Source organism: Rhinopithecus bieti, unplaced genomic scaffold (genome assembly GCF_001698545.2).
Source record: "Rhinopithecus bieti isolate Rb0 unplaced genomic scaffold, ASM169854v2 scaffold_4008, whole genome shotgun sequence".
In the NCBI taxonomy this organism is placed as follows: Eukaryota; Metazoa; Chordata; class Mammalia; order Primates; family Cercopithecidae; genus Rhinopithecus; species Rhinopithecus bieti.
Genome location: NW_016804200.1, coordinates 49910 through 67198, shown reverse-complemented (window position 1 = coordinate 67198; position 17289 = coordinate 49910). Strand labels below are relative to the sequence as shown.

The window sequence follows — 17289 nt, the reverse complement described above, 5'->3', positions numbered from 1 at the left end:
GATCTCAGCTCACTGCAAGCTCCGCCTCCCGGGTTTACGCCATTCTCCTGCCTCAGCCTCCCGAGTAGCTGGGACTACAGGCGCCCGGCACCTCGCCCGGCTAGTTTTTTTGTATTTTTAGTAGAGACGGGGTTTCACCGTGTTCGCCAGGATGGTCTCGATCTCCTGACCTCGTGATCCGCCCGTCTCGGCCTCCCAAAGTGCTGGGATTACAGGCTTGAGCCACTGCACCCGGCCTTTCTAAACTCTTATTCTATGTCTGTCACTCAGCATTTAAAGTCATACTATTTGGTATTGTGACCTAAGGTTACATGTTTCCAAACTTCTTGTAAGTTCCTTGAATTTACAAGCTGTCTTGTATTACTTTGGCATCACCCAGAGTACCTAGCCCAGTGATAGGCACATGAGGTATTCAATGAAAGAATTAATGAATGAGGCACTAGAGTCCCTGCAAGCTTCCTTTGGTAGTTCACTATTATCTGTGAAGCTGACAAGGAAACGGGTTTGCTTTCCCTATAAGATTTGCACTAAGTACTTGGATCCACAGACCTAAGATCTGAAATTGACAGCTCCTTCCCTCTGGTCATTGATTCTCATCCCCTTGCAATCCTGCTCCCCACCACCACCTTCTATTGTTTCTTCTGTCTTCTGGTTCTCAGCCAGGATGAGAAAATGGTCTAGCTGTCCTCAGAGACTTACGCCAGCCTGGACTGCTCTGCAGTGCCATGAAGGGCCAGGACTTTTGTTTACAGCTGGGAGCATGGTGAGGTGGTGAGCACAGCTGACAGCCCCACTCTGGAGCAAACATCAATCTTCCTCTGTCCTCTCGGCCAAGTTTCACAGACCAGCTCTATTGGAAGCTGGCTGTACCGGCCTGGGTCTCATTGACGTCCCACCCAGAACACTGGCCTGGGAGCAGCGGGGTGAATCTCAGCTTTGTACCTTTTAGGAACCGCCCTTGCTCCCTTCTCTGTCCCCAGTTTCAAACCATTTTATCTCAACCTCAGGACCTTGAGAGAACATGTGCTCTGATTTCCCCATGCCCTAAACAGTGTGCCACCTCCTCAACCATATCTGCTCACTCCCAGCAGTGAACAAACCCGTCATTTGCTCAGTCACACAGTGAAAACACAAGAAAGAAAGAACCAAACCACACAGTTTTCAATGGGTACTCTATGGAACCTGCCTTTTCAAGCAGGTTCAAGTTGGACCTGGAACGGTCAGGTCCCAAGTCCTCGAAAGTGTGAGTGTGTGTGTGTGTGTGTGTGTGTGTGTGTGTGTGTGTGTCTTTGCCTTCAGGCAGCTTTCCCAATGTTTTATTTTGTTGTTGTTGTTGATTTTGTGTATGGTAGAGATAGGGATCTACTTCACTGTTTTAAAAACTGCAGGTCAGCTGGGCGTGATAGCTCATGCCTGTAATCCCAGCACTTTGAGAGGCCAAGGCGGGCAGATCACCTGAAGTCAGGAGTTCAAGACCAGCCTGCCCAACATGGCGAAATCCCATCTCTACTAAAAATACAAAAAGTTAGCTGGGTGTGGTGGCAGGCGCCTGTGACCCCAGCTACTTTGGGGGCTGAGGAAGGAGAATCACTTGAACCCAGGAGGCGAAGGTTGCAGTGAGCTGAGATCGTGCCACTGCACTCTAGCCTGGGTGTCAAGAGTGAAACTCCGTCTCAAAAACAAAAAACAAAACATCAAAATAAAACAAAAACCTGCAAGTCAGATGGGTCCCGGAGCCTTCCAAGAATACCCTGAGGTCCTGAGTGAGGGCCTCTTTGCCCCATATTCTGCTCCCTAGTGTCCTCTGTCTTTAGCAGCTTTGTCCTCTCCAGCACTCACCTGGGGTGATAATGAAGCCCCATTACACTCCTAGTTCCATCTCCTGCCCCAAGATTCCCTTTGCCTGTGTTTCTCTTCCTGCTGGCTAACAGTTTTTGCCAATTAGCTGAGGTCTGTTTCCACGGTTTTCAAGCTCCCTCCACTCTCAGTCGCCCAAGTGATATACTTCTTTCACCAACAGTGGTTCATTACAGCAAGGTTTATTTGTGGGGTTTGGTGGAGGGAGACTGCAGGCAGGAGGATATTTCCCTTCTAGAAGACCTAGTCAGAATTTTGGCAAAGGGGCTTTTCAATCTAAAATGCCCCCCTCCCCAGATTTTACAGGGTATGTCTCTACTAAAGGCTGTGCATTCTACCCAACTCCTTGGTTAATAAGTCCTCTTCTAAAGAGAAACCCATGTGTGTTCTCTTCCCCAGGACTGATGAAGCACTTAAAACATATTTTGTCTTTTAAATGTTTTATTATGGAAAACTTCAAAATACACAAAAGTAGGAAAATGGTATAATGAACTCCCACATAACAAGCATTAAGCTTCAACAATTTAGATGTGGCACTTTACTACTGGTTTGTCCTCTTTAATATGACAGCTTATATTTTCAAAAGGCATAGCTTTTATCATTCCCAGTGTAACGGGGACTGTAGGTGGAGGTTAGAAGCATAAGCAAATTTAACTCTGGAAAAATGACTCAAGACATCCTCTTGAGGCAGTGCTCAGATTGTAGGACTCAGCATACACTGGGAGAAAAGCAGTCCTCGTTTCTGTGGGTTGGTGTGTAGCATGGATGACTTTACATGATCATTCCAAGTGAAGTCTGTGGCTCAGGAAACCACACATTCTGGTAAATTGTATGCTAAACTATTAACTCAGGAAGGGGACAACAAGGAATTATGTGTGAGTCTGGCATCCCAAGGTCACCCAAGGACATTACTTGATTAGGTTCAGGATCTCAGTGTTTTGGGTCATTTGAAGAAGTAATCTCTTTCTGTCAAATGGGTGGGTCAGTCTCAGGGTGCGGATTTGTCATAGGAGGAGAGAGGAGAGAGGAACTAGAAGAGGATGGATACCCCTAAAAGGATAAAACTTTCCCATGACTATTTTCATCTTTGCCCTGGTCTCACAGGCTAGCAAACTAGGTTGACTCAGACTACATTTCTGGACTGGCTTTACAGAATTCCTGTGGAATGAGGCCGGTATAAATAGATTTAAAAAATCCTTATTAAAGAAATACCATTTGCTTAGCTGAAATATTAGGTTTTATTTTTAACCTTTACATTAATCAAATGTTCTTCAAAAAAATCCAATAAGCTAGTCAGAACCAAATTTTTAAAATATCAAATTAACCTCAGAATAGACCAATTTTATCTACTACCCAGAAACCATGGGAAAACACTGGTGTCTCTCTCCACCCTCCAGAACAGACTGACTACTACCTTCCAGACTTAGGAAGGCTCTTAGTCATGAGGTAAGTCATGAGGTAAGACAGGGCCAGGAGAAAATGTTGGGCAGGTTGCACCCTCCCCAATGGTGCCCAACTAATAAGGTAGAGTCCAGGCTGAAATTCATTCTTCAGCTGCTCTGGTGAGGTTGCAACAGCCTACAGAAAGAAAAGTTATTTTTTCTCACTGTTCCACTGGAATGGGCCCTTCTCTGCAATTTGTCTGCCCCCAGGTGGCATGCTTTTCTAATTAGCACAAAAGCAATGTATGAGCTAATGGTGGCCTTGAAAATTAACACACGGTTCTCGGATCCATTGCCTGTCCTTTGTAGGCTGGGACCATAAATATTCTCTGTCTGGCCTTGGGCCTTGGAGCCAAACATTGACCTAAACTATTTTTCCATTCCAGTTGAAACAGACTGTGAAGACAGCAGTTCAGCTATACATTCAAAAGAGGAGTAATTCCCATTTTCTGAGAACACACTAGTAAGTGGAGGTCGCAGGGGAGAATACCAATTTAGCATGACATAATGGGAAAAAGCCTGGGCTTGGTCTGCCATTTACTTGCTGAGTGAGTGTTTAACTTCTCTGGGCTTCAGTGAGGATTCGCTAAGATAACAGATGTAAAAAGCTGGGCACAGTGCTGTGTGGCACACAAGAGGCATTCAGTTCCTATGCCTTTTTCTGCTACCACCCTGACTCCAAAGTTAATTCACACTGTTCACATGCTTGGCCTTGAAACCTCACTCAGTAGAGTAAAGCATAAGGATGGGTATACTAGACAGAATGTTAGAGCAAGAGTCAGGAGATGTGGGTCCCAGTGCCACACATATCCCCTATCACAGTACCTTGGGTAAGTTACTTCCCTCTCCTGACCCCATCAGTAAAACAGGAGAACACCCCTAGCTCTGATGCTGAAAGAAAAAAACAGACATCACTTTTCTTGGGCATCTGCCATGAGATATGCGCCGTGTTAGGCCCTTTTACATACCATATATCCTCTAAATCAGCACTGTCCAGTAGAACTTTTTGTAGTGGTGGAAATGTTCTGTATCTGCACTGTCTAATATGGTAGCCACTAACTGTAAGTAGCTATTGAGCCCCTGGAATGAGACTAGTGCAACTAAGGATCCACATTTTTAAATTTCACTGCATTTAAATTTAAATAGCCACATATGACTAATGGCTACAGTATTGGATAGTGTGGCTCTAAGATTATGAAATAGAAATAATTGTTCCTATTTAATATGTGACACTGAGGCTTAGAAAACTTAAATAACTTAAAGTCACTTAACAAGTAAATAACTAAACCAGATTCAAAGCCAAAAAGTAGAAAGTTTAGTAAAATAATATGGGCAGATATGCCAGGAATTATCCAGGCTCCACTATTTACAAGTTATATGACCAAAGAAAAATAATTACACACTGCAGAATTCACTTTCATTATCTATAAAATGATGATGATATCACCCAATTTGCCGGCCTATTGTTGAGATTAATGGGTGTGTAGAGTATGTGGCCCATAACAGGTTTTCAACAACTGTTTCCTCACCACCCTGATAACTTCAACACACATAGAAGAGATTTAGACATATGGCTGGGTGCAGTAGCTCATGCCTGTAATCCCAGCACTTTGGAAGGTGAGGCGGGTGGATCACCTGAGATCAGGAGGTCAAGACCAGCCTGGCCAACATGGTGAAACCCCATCTCTACTAAAAATAGAAAAATTAGCCGGGCATGGTAGCGCATGCCTGTAATCCCAGCTACTGGGCAGGCTGAGGTGGGAGAACTGATTGAACCCGGGTTGGGGGTAGGGGGAGGGAAGGGCGGAGATTGCAGTGAGCCGAGATCGCACCACTTCACTCCGGCCTGGGTGACAGAGCGAGACTCAGTCAAAAAAAAAAAAAAAAAAAAAAAAGAAGAAGAGATTTAGACATAAATAAAAAAGGCAATTGCAGAGTAAAGAGAACATTATTTGGGGAATTAAAAAACAAGAAAGAAAACACTCCGAAGCCTTTATGTGATATCCTATTATAGAATGGAGATGAGGAAGGGTATGAGTAGGAAACACCGAAATATTTCCACTTACTTGGTTTCCTTTCCTGCACTCTTCTTGACACTCCAGTCAACATTAGCCAAAGCAGGGAACAAGTTATTTCTAATGTATTTTGAGGCTTGGAAAGACAAGTCATTATGGTTACACAACAGAGTACTATTAGGGGCTTGGGCTAGAGGCAGGTGAAGTTCAAATCCTGGTTCCCATACTTGTTGTGTGCACTAAGAAAATAATTTGACATCTCTACACATTAGTTTTTAATCTGTAAAATAGGACTGATAATATGGATGGTGTGTGAAAACATACTGTGCAGCATTTATTATTTTGCTTTACATTCTGTAGCACCCTCTAGTGGTGTGTACAAAAATATGCATTGCATTTCTACTCTGCAAAGCAGTGGTTCTCAAACTTCAGTGTGTGCTGGAATCACTGGGATAGTTTGTAATAACACAGATTACCAAACCCCACCGTGCGAACTTCTGATTCATTAAGTTTGAGGTGGGACCTAAGAATGTGAATTTCTGACAATTTTTCAGGTGATGCTGATGTTTCTGGTACATCCAGGAAACACATCTTGTGAACCACTACTCTAAAAATATCCCTCTTGTGTACAGGTATATAAGATAGATAATTGAAAGGGGTATGATTTTTGTTGTTTGACTTTGATCTAGTACTGCTCATCTAATAAGGACCTGGTGATGAATTAAAAAAAAATCGACGTGAAGGATATAACACAGCATCTAAAATATAGAAAGCATACAAAAAACTGAGGATCACAGAACATAAATCATTTGCCCAGGGTACTGAGACTAGTAAGTGGTGGAATGAGGTTTACAATTAAGTCTCTTTTTCCTACTCCAAAGACACAATAAAGTCTACCAATACCACTACAGAAAATAGGGTGCAAACACACATATCTGATACAAATTTCAAGAGAAAAGGAAAATCAGTTTTCAATACCAGGGTCCAAGTTTTACTGATGAGTTCTTATCTATCTTTACTAAAGGAACAGCTATCTGTATTTTCAGTTTGGGTGAGTTGCAAGCATTTGAAAAGGTGAGGAAAAGGGTTAGGATCTTCAGCATCAGTGCTTGGGTCATTCATTAACTCTTTGATTAAACAAGGCAAGGACAAAAGAAGCGAGGGATGGAGAGGGGCCTTTTTCTTTTTTTTTTCAAGGAGAAAAGGAAAGAAATGAGCAAAATTATTTGGATCTTGGGTCACAGTTCCCTGCCTACTAGTGCTATTCACAGAAGCTGATTTTATTTTTTCCTAGGAATGAACGATATCCATGATGCCTTAGATATTAGCGTTCAGCAAATCAAGAAAGGGGAGGGGGGAGGGAAACAAAATCCCAGAATCCCAGGGACCACACAGCCAATCCTTTGCTGGGATTTGGCGGCATCTAGTGGCGAACTCGAGAGGTATAAACCTTACCCACAGAACTTTCTGGAAAATTGACAGTGCGTATTTGCCTGAAGAAGGTCAGTGTGCTTGCTTGGAGATCAGGACGCGAAGGTAAGAGCGCCCTAGTCACCATGGAAATCCGGAGTCTCTAACGGAGGGGAAGGCTGTCATAGATAGATACTCTCATAGGAAAATTGTATTTGTGCCAAGAGAACTGCACGCAACCTTGAAGAGGGGGGGAGGTGTGGAAGAGGGGAGGGAGGAGGATACTAGACAACTTGAAAGAAGTCTCCCTTTGGAGTTGCTAACGTGACGATAGAAGGGTTTGGCTCTGAATCATTGGAGTGCTGTGGTTTACGACGGGATTTTGGCACAGAGGAAAACGTAGGACGTGTATTTATAAAGTATTTAAATCAGTAGGGAAAGCCAAAATATTTCTGACAGTGCCCCTTTATCTCTGTTATTGTCGCCTTGCCTTAATTATTTATTTTCCTTTTCATTAGAACATTTTCAAACAAAATACAGAAATAGATAACAACCTGCGCGAAGTAGCTAACCCCTCCCCGCAACTCCCACCCCAATCACGCACGCGGGCGCGCGCCGTGGCTCTCACCAGTCCCGTCGCCAGGGGCGCACGCCTGCGCAAACACATCACCTCCAGCGCCACGAGGGCCGCTCACACAGCAACCCCAGGGCCACTCGAGCCTGCCTGCGCACTAACACACTGGCCTTAATGCCTTGCGCCCGTTGCACTCACGACCCTAACTCGCAAACACAGCAGAACCCCCCACTGGGCCTTTTTTTTCCATGTTCGGGGAGTTGCGCCACAGGCCTGGGGGCGTGGCCCCAGATTTGACCTCGCGCTTCCCCACTCGCGGGAACCTTAGCTCATTTCCGCCTATTTCCGCAGGCCACGTAGACACTTCCTCTCCCAGTGGGGGGGAGGGGGGGAAAACACAAACCCATAATGCCTCCCTGCAGGAAAAAAAAAAAAAAAAGGGAAAAGAAAAAAAAAAACCCCTCTGGTCAGAGGAACTCTGGGTCGTGAAACAGGCCACGTGAACATTCTGCCCTATAGACTTATGACCCAACGGCTGTCACGCTTTTGGAGGGCGGGCTAAAAACCTAAGAGGGCGAACGTCATTGGCCGGAACTCGCACTAACGGAGGAAGAGGATTGGTTTGCTGTAGGCCTTAGCAGTGAAGAAGCAGGTTGCTAGCACCCGCCTTTACTGCGGCGAAGTGTCATTGCTGACGTGGGAGTGGTTGTCCAATCATTTGGTTATGGAACATTCTAAAACTTAGACAAGACGATTGTGATTGGCTGAAGGGCATACGCCCTCCTCCAGGGTGACGTGTCTGCCTATGGATATCAGTTGCCAGAGAAACCTGGCTTTACTATGGCGGTTGGAGGAACGGCAGTGATCACACGTCGGCTGCTGGGAAGATCTGGATTCTCGTTTCAGGTTTCGGGGTGGGGGTGGGGAGAAAGGGTCGATGATTTCCTCTTTTCGTCGGGTATAGACGGGATTAGCTAGTTCCTTCACAATCGGTCAGAGCTGGATTCAGATTCCTGCTCGCCAACGCCCAGCTTGGGCAAGGCTCCTGTTCTTTCTGTGTCTCGGTTTCCATGTTTGTAAAATGGTGATAATAATAGTATCTACCTCAGAGACGTGTACTGTATAATAGTGCGTATAAGGCACGTAATATGAAGCCTGGCCCCTGGAGATATTAGCTATTGTTATGGAGATAAATAATATGCGTAATAGAATGAGAAAAATTATAAATTATATAAATTCTCTAATAGTAGTGCCCTTTCTGCCATCAACTTCTTTCCTAGAATAAAAGATAAAAGAGATATATCAATTTTTACCAATGAAATAATTTGCTGTTTGGGAATTGCCTCGAAATTGCAGAGATTGTAATTTTCCCATGTTGAAAAGTTAAATAAAAGGTGGGGGGGTGGAGTGCGAGAAAGAAAGAGATGGAGAACGAGAGCGAGCTGGAGATGAACCACATGCGATGAGTAGGCCTTGTTTGGATCCTGAATCGAACACACCAACTGTAAAAATATGTTTAAGACGCATCGGGAAAATTGGAACACGGATTCGATATTTGATGTTTTTTAAGGAATTGATGTCAGTTTTTTTAGGCGTCACAGTAGTATTGTGGTTATGTTTTCAAATTGTCCTTTATTGTAGAGATATATACGAAAATATTTACGGATTAAATAATATAATGTCTGGAATTGGCTTCTAAATACATTAATGACTAGGATTTGCTTCAAAATAATCTCAGCGGTAGGGGGAAATGGGGAGGGGTATAGATGAAACAAAATTGGCCCTAAATTAATAATAGTTTTTGCTGAGTGATAGGCAGTGGGTTCCGTATATTAATCTGCTTTCCTTGGTATACGTTTACATTTTGTATAATAAAATACAGAAGTCAGATATTCCCGTGAGCTTGAAAAGTCGGGGTGGGGGGGAGCAGTGGGTGGGGTTATAGATGAAACAAGATGGCCTTCAGTTGGTAATTGTTGAAAGCTGGATGATGGATTCGTGTAGGTTTGTAATACTATTCTTTTATTTCATCCATTTGAAATCATCTTTAAGGAAAAGTTAAAAAAATTGTCAGAAATTATATAAATATACAATGAGTTAAATTTGAAAATGTAGCCACAAGAAAGGAAAAAGAAATACTTGTACATTATTTATCAGCTTTGGTGTCCTTTGTGTGTGATGAAATTGCATTGGCTGATGTAGAAGAAAGCCGTATCTCATATCTTTTTATTTTATGTCCTTTCCTGTCCTTTTGTTTGACCTTCTAGGTCACCATCAGAAAAGCTAAGTTTGCTGTATAGTGAGGATCAGGAGGTCTGATCCTGATTGCAGAACCTTCCCTGATTACAGAATCTTGGGTAAGTGCCTCCTTTCTGGCCTCAGTTCTTAAACAAGATAATACCACATAACCTTCCTAACTGTCCAGGAATATTTTGAAAATTAATAAGCTCCTATCTGGGAAAGTAGTCTAAATTCTGAGAAGGGAAGGATGGAGCTAAGTCCATTGGTAGTTCCAGTATAGAAAGTACATAAGCAACAGAGGACTGTGTAATCTTACATCCCTTGATAAAAGATATTACAGTCAATCCCCTGTAGTAGTTCCACAGTTCCATATATTACATTTTTCTTTGGAGCATCCTATATGCAGCATAGTTTAGTGGTTAAGAGCAAATACTTCCTGAATTTAAATCCTGGCTCTGCCACTTAACTATGTGATCTTGGGCAAGATACTTACTCACTTTATACCTAAGTTCCTCGTATATGAAACAGAGATGATAATAATAGTTCCTACTTCATAGGATTGTTGAGAGGATTACATGTAAAGTACCAGGACAGTGCATGGCACATGTAAGTATTTGCTTTAATAATAATTATGGTTCTGTTAGTCCTGATAATCTCCTGTTTTATCTACACATTTACACCTACTTCTAAAAGCAGTAGATATCTCTTTTTGGAATTGTGTAAAAATAATAATAATTAATACTGTTGGTTTCTCTCCTCGTTTTCCAGAAGCAGCAGTTACCACTAGAACTGAATTCCGAAATTATGACTTCTGGCTTGTCTTAACAATCTAGAAAGGTTTTAAGTATATTGATCATACTTATTTATGAGGAAATTTCCAGGAGCTATAATTTTAGCTAGCAGTTCAAACCAAATTTATAAATAAGCAAATCTTTTCACTGAATATTCAGTCTGCTAACAGCTTTTACATCATTCCTCCTTTGTCTCAGACTTAAAAAAAAATCTATTAAATGTAATGGAAATGTTTCAAGATCCAGAAGAGAAAATTGATATGAATGTAACTGATATGGTATATGTGCATTTAAAGGTTTATTCCAACAAAATGTTATTCACACTCTTTTCTGACATATGCATACACAAAAGATGTTAGCATTTGCAGTCTGATTCTCAAATGACCCATTGCTTGTGTGGAGAGATGAAGTAAGGTTTGAAGGTTTTTCAGCCTTTTGACAGCTACATATGGAGTCACTGTAATTTCCTTTTTTTTCTCCCTTCTGAAAAGTAGGTTTCAGAGGAGGGCCCTGCCCTCGTGGAAGAGACGCTCTAGATCGGTAGGCACAGAATACCTTTACATGAGACCATTTAGAGAATGATTAGGGGCTAAAGGTAGGGGGTGGACTGTTGAGCCAACAGGGACTCAGAGAAAGCAAGGGTCAGGGTGACCTGAAATAGAGGAAAAAAAATCTCACAGAGGAAGAGGACCTTGACCTGGCTCTCAGAGGATGGGTGGAACTTAGGAGGGAATGAGCCCAGTCTGAATGGTATGTCTACAAAGTATACTATGTGCAGTGATGATTAACTGAAAAATTGGGCTGACCATTTGTGAGATCCATGAATAAAAGTAGATCAGAAAGTCAGTGTGAGTTTTAAATATATATATTTTATTATAAAATGTTAATCACATAATATGTGAAGTCACTACTGATAACCTTTTCTATTGGTCCTAGTGTTTTGCTATTTAAAATAATACTGCATCAAATATTCTTAGTGTAGCCATCCATTTACAAGTATTATTCAAGAGCGACATTTATGCCTTTAAGCTGTGATAATTAAATTAATACTAGTGAGAACTGTCAGATATACCACTGTGACAGAACAGATGGCCCAGAGACAGTGATACCTTTAAAAGTTAAATAATTGCTGAGCGCGGTGGCTCACGCTTGTGATCCCAGCACTTTGGGAGGCCAAGACGGGTGGATCATGAGGTCAGGAGTTCAAGACCAGCCTGGCCGAGATGGTGAAACCCCGTCTCTACTAAAAATACAGGCGGGCGCCGGTAATCCCAGCTACTCGGGAGGCTGAGGCAGAGAATTGCATGAACCCAGGAGGCGGAGGTTGCAGTGAGCCGAGATCGTGCCATTGCATTCCAGCCTAGGTGACAGCGAGACTCCGTCTCAAAAAAAGAAAAAAAAAAAGTTAAATAACCAAAAATAATTTGGAAGAGAGTACCTTGAAAGACCCATATACCTCTGAGAATTTAGAATGTTATAAAGTGGTATTTCATACCAATGGGGAAAGGATAAACTCTTCAGTGATGAATATTAGAAAAAGTTAGTTATACATTTGAGGAAAACTATAAAAGTACCAATAATGGGTAGGAAATCACTTCTACAGTATTTTTGGAGCATTTTCCCTAAGCATGATGTAAAAGCCAAAGGTCACAAGGGAAAAAGCTGATAGATTTGTCTGTGATATTGAGAGATGTATGCACATATACATACAACAGTCTTATAGTAAGACACCATTAGACAAAGGTGGTTTGGAAAAAAATTTCCAACATAAAATGAAACTAATATTTAATTACTAGAAAATAATAGCAAACAACCTAGTAGAAGAGAACAAAAATATTCATATAAGATAACGTATGTGACCAGTGAATGTATGAAAAGATGATATCACACAAATTCAAATGAAATTATCTTACTACATGTTAGGTTGGGCCAAGAAAAGCCCCTCTCCTTTTTTTTTTTCAAAAGATGCTTTTCCAGTGTTCTTGAAGTCATGAAAAAATGAACTTTTATATTTTGTTAGGAGTACAAATTAAAACAGTTCTTTGTGAGATGAATTTGGCTCTATCTCATCAAAGTTATAAATAAGCAAATCCTTTGGCTAAATAGTTCCTCTTGGAATATATCCTTCAGAGGTACTTAATGCTCTAATATTTGTATACGCTGATGTGCATTGCAGTATTTTTGTGATAATGAAATATTGGGAAAAGCCTAAATGTTCAGAGACTGGTTATAGTACATAACAGATTAAAGAATGTGTTATGACTATTAAAAAGAAAAGGTAGGTATGTACTGACATGGAAAGATGCCCATGATAAGTGAGCAAGGCAAGGTGCAGAGCAGTATGCATCTCACATTTGTCAAAACAAATACATGCATGCTATGTATTCACATACCTATGTGTATAATGTACACATTAAGTCTTTAAAGTTACGTTTTATGTGAATGTGTACATGAAAAGATTTGAAGGCATACATGCTCATTCAGAGGATACTCCTAGGATTGGGGTGGGAGAGGGGTAGGTGATAAGGGAAGAATGTTCACATCTTTATATAATTTGTTATCTATAGGTATATAAAGGAAATATAAATGGTACCACAAGATCTAATTCATTGAGGTGAACAAAGATTGTCTGTTCATAACTTACAAACTACTGGATGGATTAAGGAGTTAAAATATAAAAGAAATCTATCAAAATATTTGTTCTTAATTTTAAACTTAAAATGAAAGGAAAAAAAGTATTTTAAAATGATCCCCAGTGCTGGCCAGAGCGTGAGGCATAGTAAATATTTTTACACACTGCTTGTAGGATTAGAAATTGGCACAACTTGTGCAGAGGGAGTAATTTGGCAATGTATTGAGAGTGTTCTATCTCTTGACTCACTAAGCCCACTTCTGAGAGTCTTAAAGGAATAATAGGAAGCAAGAGTAAAAAATGTTTACACAAAATGTTTTCATTGATTATTAAAGAATATATTGGTGGGAGGTGTGCACTGGATATTTCCAGGGAAGGAGTGGCTAAGTAAATTAAGGTATGCTCATTTGACGGAATATCTTTATATGACTCAAAATGGATGCATATTATAACCTTAACATGGGAAGATTATTGGTTATCATAGTAAAGTTTTTAAAAGGAAAAATCTAAGCTTTGATAGCCACTATGAGCTCACCTCTGTTTAAATGTATTATTTATACAGAGATTAAACTTGTAAAATTAAAGATAGAAAACTAAGACAAACATAAGTACAAAAGTGTTTTCTGAGTTTCTGGTTTACCCTAGAGCTGATCTGTAGGGAACAGGTGGGAAAATAGTTGATGACTGTTGTCCCTAATTTGTGCCCCCATTTTCTCCATGTGTTGAGTCACAGCTCCCTCCACCCCTATTCACAATTATGTACCCACCAGGTACCAGTCTGACTTCCAGAATGGTTTTTGTCCAGCTTGGCTCTACTTAATGTGTTTTACACAGTCTGGTTGGCACTAGGTCACGTTGCTTTCTTTAGGTGATATTTTCACTATCATCCTTTTGTTTTATGGAACCTCTGCACTATGAGCCCCAAGATGGGCTTTCTGGATTTACTCATGCAGGTTGAGTATCCCTAATCTGACATGCTCCAAAATCTGAAACTTTCTGAGTGCCAACATGCCACTAGTAGATGATTCCACATCTGACCTCATGTGACAGGTGGAAAAGAATGTTTAAAATACTATATAAAATTACCTTCAGACTATGTGTATAAGGTGTATATGAAACAAATGAATTTCCTGTTTACACTGGGGTCCCATCCCCAAGATATTCTCATGCATATGCAAATATTCCAATATCTGAAACACTTCTCATCCCAAGCATTTTGGATAAGGAATACTCAACCTGTAGTAACAATTCTCAGAAGTCTTCAGATACTGTATCTGCTCTGTCCTGGTCACAAAGCAATTCTTTTAGAAACATTATTCTAGAAGCATGATAGCTTACAATTTAATGCCATGATACACTGGCCACTATCACCACTGTCTGATCCTTCACAGGATGTGTCTCCGTGTCCCTCTCAGCCAGAAAGTTTCTGATTCCCACAGGGATCAGTCTCCATATTTACAAATTTTGATGCTTTCTGAAGACTGACTTTACCCTTGAATTTCTGCTCAAAGCTTTGTGCTCTTTCAGTTAGAGGATATTGTTTGCTTAGTGAAAGTACTAGCATCCAGGCCTCTCTTCCCAATAACTGGCTTTCCTGATTCAGGGATCTAGTCTTCAAGCATGCATGCATATTTATTTATTTATTTATTTATTTGACAGAGTCTCACTGTCACCCAGGCTGGAGTGCAGTGGCACAATCTCCTGGCTCACTGCAACCTCCACCTTACAGGTTCAAGTGATTCTCCTGCCTCAGCCTCCCAAGTAGCTGGGATTATAGGTGTGCACCACTATGGCTGGCTAATTTTTGTATTTTTAGTAGGGACGGGGTTTCACCATGTTGGCCAGGCTGGTCTTGAACTTCTGACCTCAAGAGATCTGCCCACCTCAGCCACCCAAAATGCTGGGATTACAGGCTTGAGCCACCATGCCCGGCCTTCTTTTCTTTTCTTTCTTTTTTTTTTTTTTTTTTTTTTTTTTTTTTGCCCACAGGTGCTACTACCAAACATTTCTTATCTCTGATTTTCTTCTCAGAGCCTCCCTGATGCCTGCCTACACAGTGTTAACGGCTACAGAATGGCTGATGGGCTTTTTCTTTGGGTGAAAGTTGTAGTTACTAGAGAAACCTGGTTTAAGGCTGGTCTACCATCATCCCTTTCTCAGAGGTTACCCTGATTTTAACAGGCTAGTATTTATCTGTCTAGATATTTCCATGCACATTTATAGACATCTGTTTAAAACACACACACAAATGAGAGCACATTCTTCCCAAAAACTGTTTCACACTAATGTTTATTTCTCTACCTGTGCTATCTTTTTTTTCTTTTTTTGGAGATGGAGTCTCTGTCGCCCAGACTAGAGTGCAGTGGTGCGATCTCAGCTCGCTGCAACCTCCGCCTCTCGGGTTCAAGCGATTCTCCTGCCTCAGTCTCCTAAGTAGCTGAGACTACAGGCATGCGCCACCATGCCCGGCTACTTTTTTTGTTTTTTGTATTTTTAGTAGTGACGGGGTTTCACTACGTTGCCCAGGCTGGTCTCAAACTCCTGACCTCATGATCTGCTTGCCTCGGCCTCCCAAAGTGCTGGGATCACAGGTGTGAGCCACTGCGCCCGGCCTTATCTGTCTCTTTATGATCGTATTGCATTTGGGATCCTATAGTATTACGCCATCTGCCTATTTACCTAGTAATATATATTGAACATCTTTCCATGTCAGTACATGGATCTCTGCTTAATTCATTTGAATGTTCTTCTGTAGTATTCATACATAATTTATGTTATCATTTTCCTATTGAAGAATAGGTAGGTGTTTTCCAGTTCTTCAGTATTGCAAACACCACTACATTGAACATCTTTGTATCCATGTACAAATACTCTGGCAAGGTACTGTGCTAGCTGTTCAGCCTCATCACCTTTATGAAATTCTCACAGGAGCCTGTGAAGGCTATGGGTAATTTGCCACATTCCACAGATGAGAAAAAGAGGCTAAGAGAGCTTACATGTCTTGCCTGAGGTATCACAACTCATAAATGATGGAGCCTAATTGAAGTAAAGGTCTGTCTGACAGCAGAACTCAAGTATTTTCTCTGATACCACGATTTACAATTGCAGTATATGATTAATATATGTGTTTAAACATATAAACCACATGTTTATAAATTACTCATTTTTTTCTTTTCCTTAGATGATTTCACAAAAGTTCATCTTCATTGCAGATACCTGCCTTTCTTTCTAGGTTGTATCTCCCACTTCACCCTTCTAGACCATCCCAGAAGATCTATAAGATTTCATCTGGGAAATCACTAGGAGTTCTTGGAAGGGAAAGAAGGAAGATTGTGTAAGTCAAAGGAATTGTTTCCTCTGTCACACCATAAGAATAATGGAAGACTATTTTTTGCATCCTTTTCTCACTAGCACTCCCTGCTGCACTTTACACTGTAGATTATACCTTTTTCTTCTTGGAATGCTCATCTTCTTTGGCATCCAAAATGACATTCTTCTAATTCTGTTATGGCTACTCTTAACATTTTTGTTTCATTTGTGGTCTCTGCATCCCTTAAATGCCTTTTGTCCTTAGGTTTTCCAGAATTCCATACTTGAAGTTCTTCCTCTCTTCTCCCTGATTTCACTGGCCCTCGTAGTGTCTACTACCAGTTATGTGATGATTACTCTCAGATCTCCATTTCTGGCTTTTACTTCTCACCCGAGCTTTAATTTTGTGTGTGTGTGTGGGGGGGGGGGGTGTACCCAGTTAGCTGTACGAAACTGAGCTTTACAATTTTATGTTTAACTGTACACCTCACACGCAATAGGCCCAACACAACTGTTCCTTCAATCCATTTTCTCTTCCTGTAAATGGAGTATTATCATTTGGTGATAATACTAATGACCTAATCACCCATACCTGGGAGTCATCACTGATTCCTCCCTCACCAATCTTTTTTTTAGCTTCTTCAACAATCACTGACGGTGGTGTCATGTACCATTTCTTGTATCTGCTCCCAAACCATTTTGTGCCTATAACTATCATTATACTAACCTTATTGTTTTATAATTGTCACTTTAGGTATTTGGATCTCTAGCACCTACCATAGTACTTATCCCAAAGCAGATATGCAGTAATGTATAATGACAAACTGAATAGATTAATGAATGGATGAATTACCTATGTTCTGTCATTTTATTTCTGATTCCAAACTAAACCCTAAATTCAGTGCTTTTATTAAATTCATTAATTACCCAGGCTTGAAATTGCAGATTCCTCCCTCCTTTGTTTACTATATTCTTTGTGATTTCTGTATTCTTGTTTCTTTTTTTTTTTTTTTTTTTT

General features: G+C 40.9%; 1 long non-coding RNA gene and 1 pseudogene across 2 annotated transcripts in view; one reads left to right on the top strand and one right to left on the bottom strand.

Moving 5' to 3' along the window:
* The window catches only part of LOC108526417 (uncharacterized), a 23632-nt gene extending 16020 nt beyond the window's left edge, over positions 1-7612 (bottom strand). Inside the window, exon 1 of the long non-coding RNA XR_001884520.1 lies at positions 7353-7612. This is a non-coding gene — a long non-coding RNA (uncharacterized LOC108526417). The remainder of the gene's footprint in view (positions 1-7352) is intronic.
* A 306-nt stretch (positions 7613-7918) lies between these two features.
* Positions 7919-17289, top strand: part of LOC108526416 (nuclear envelope phosphatase-regulatory subunit 1 pseudogene) — a 33671-nt pseudogene continuing 24300 nt past the window's right edge. The window contains exons 1-3 of the transcript XR_001884519.1: positions 7919-8204; positions 9566-9655; positions 16195-16296. The product of XR_001884519.1 is annotated as a nuclear envelope phosphatase-regulatory subunit 1 pseudogene (transcript). The remainder of the gene's footprint in view (positions 8205-9565; positions 9656-16194; positions 16297-17289) is intronic.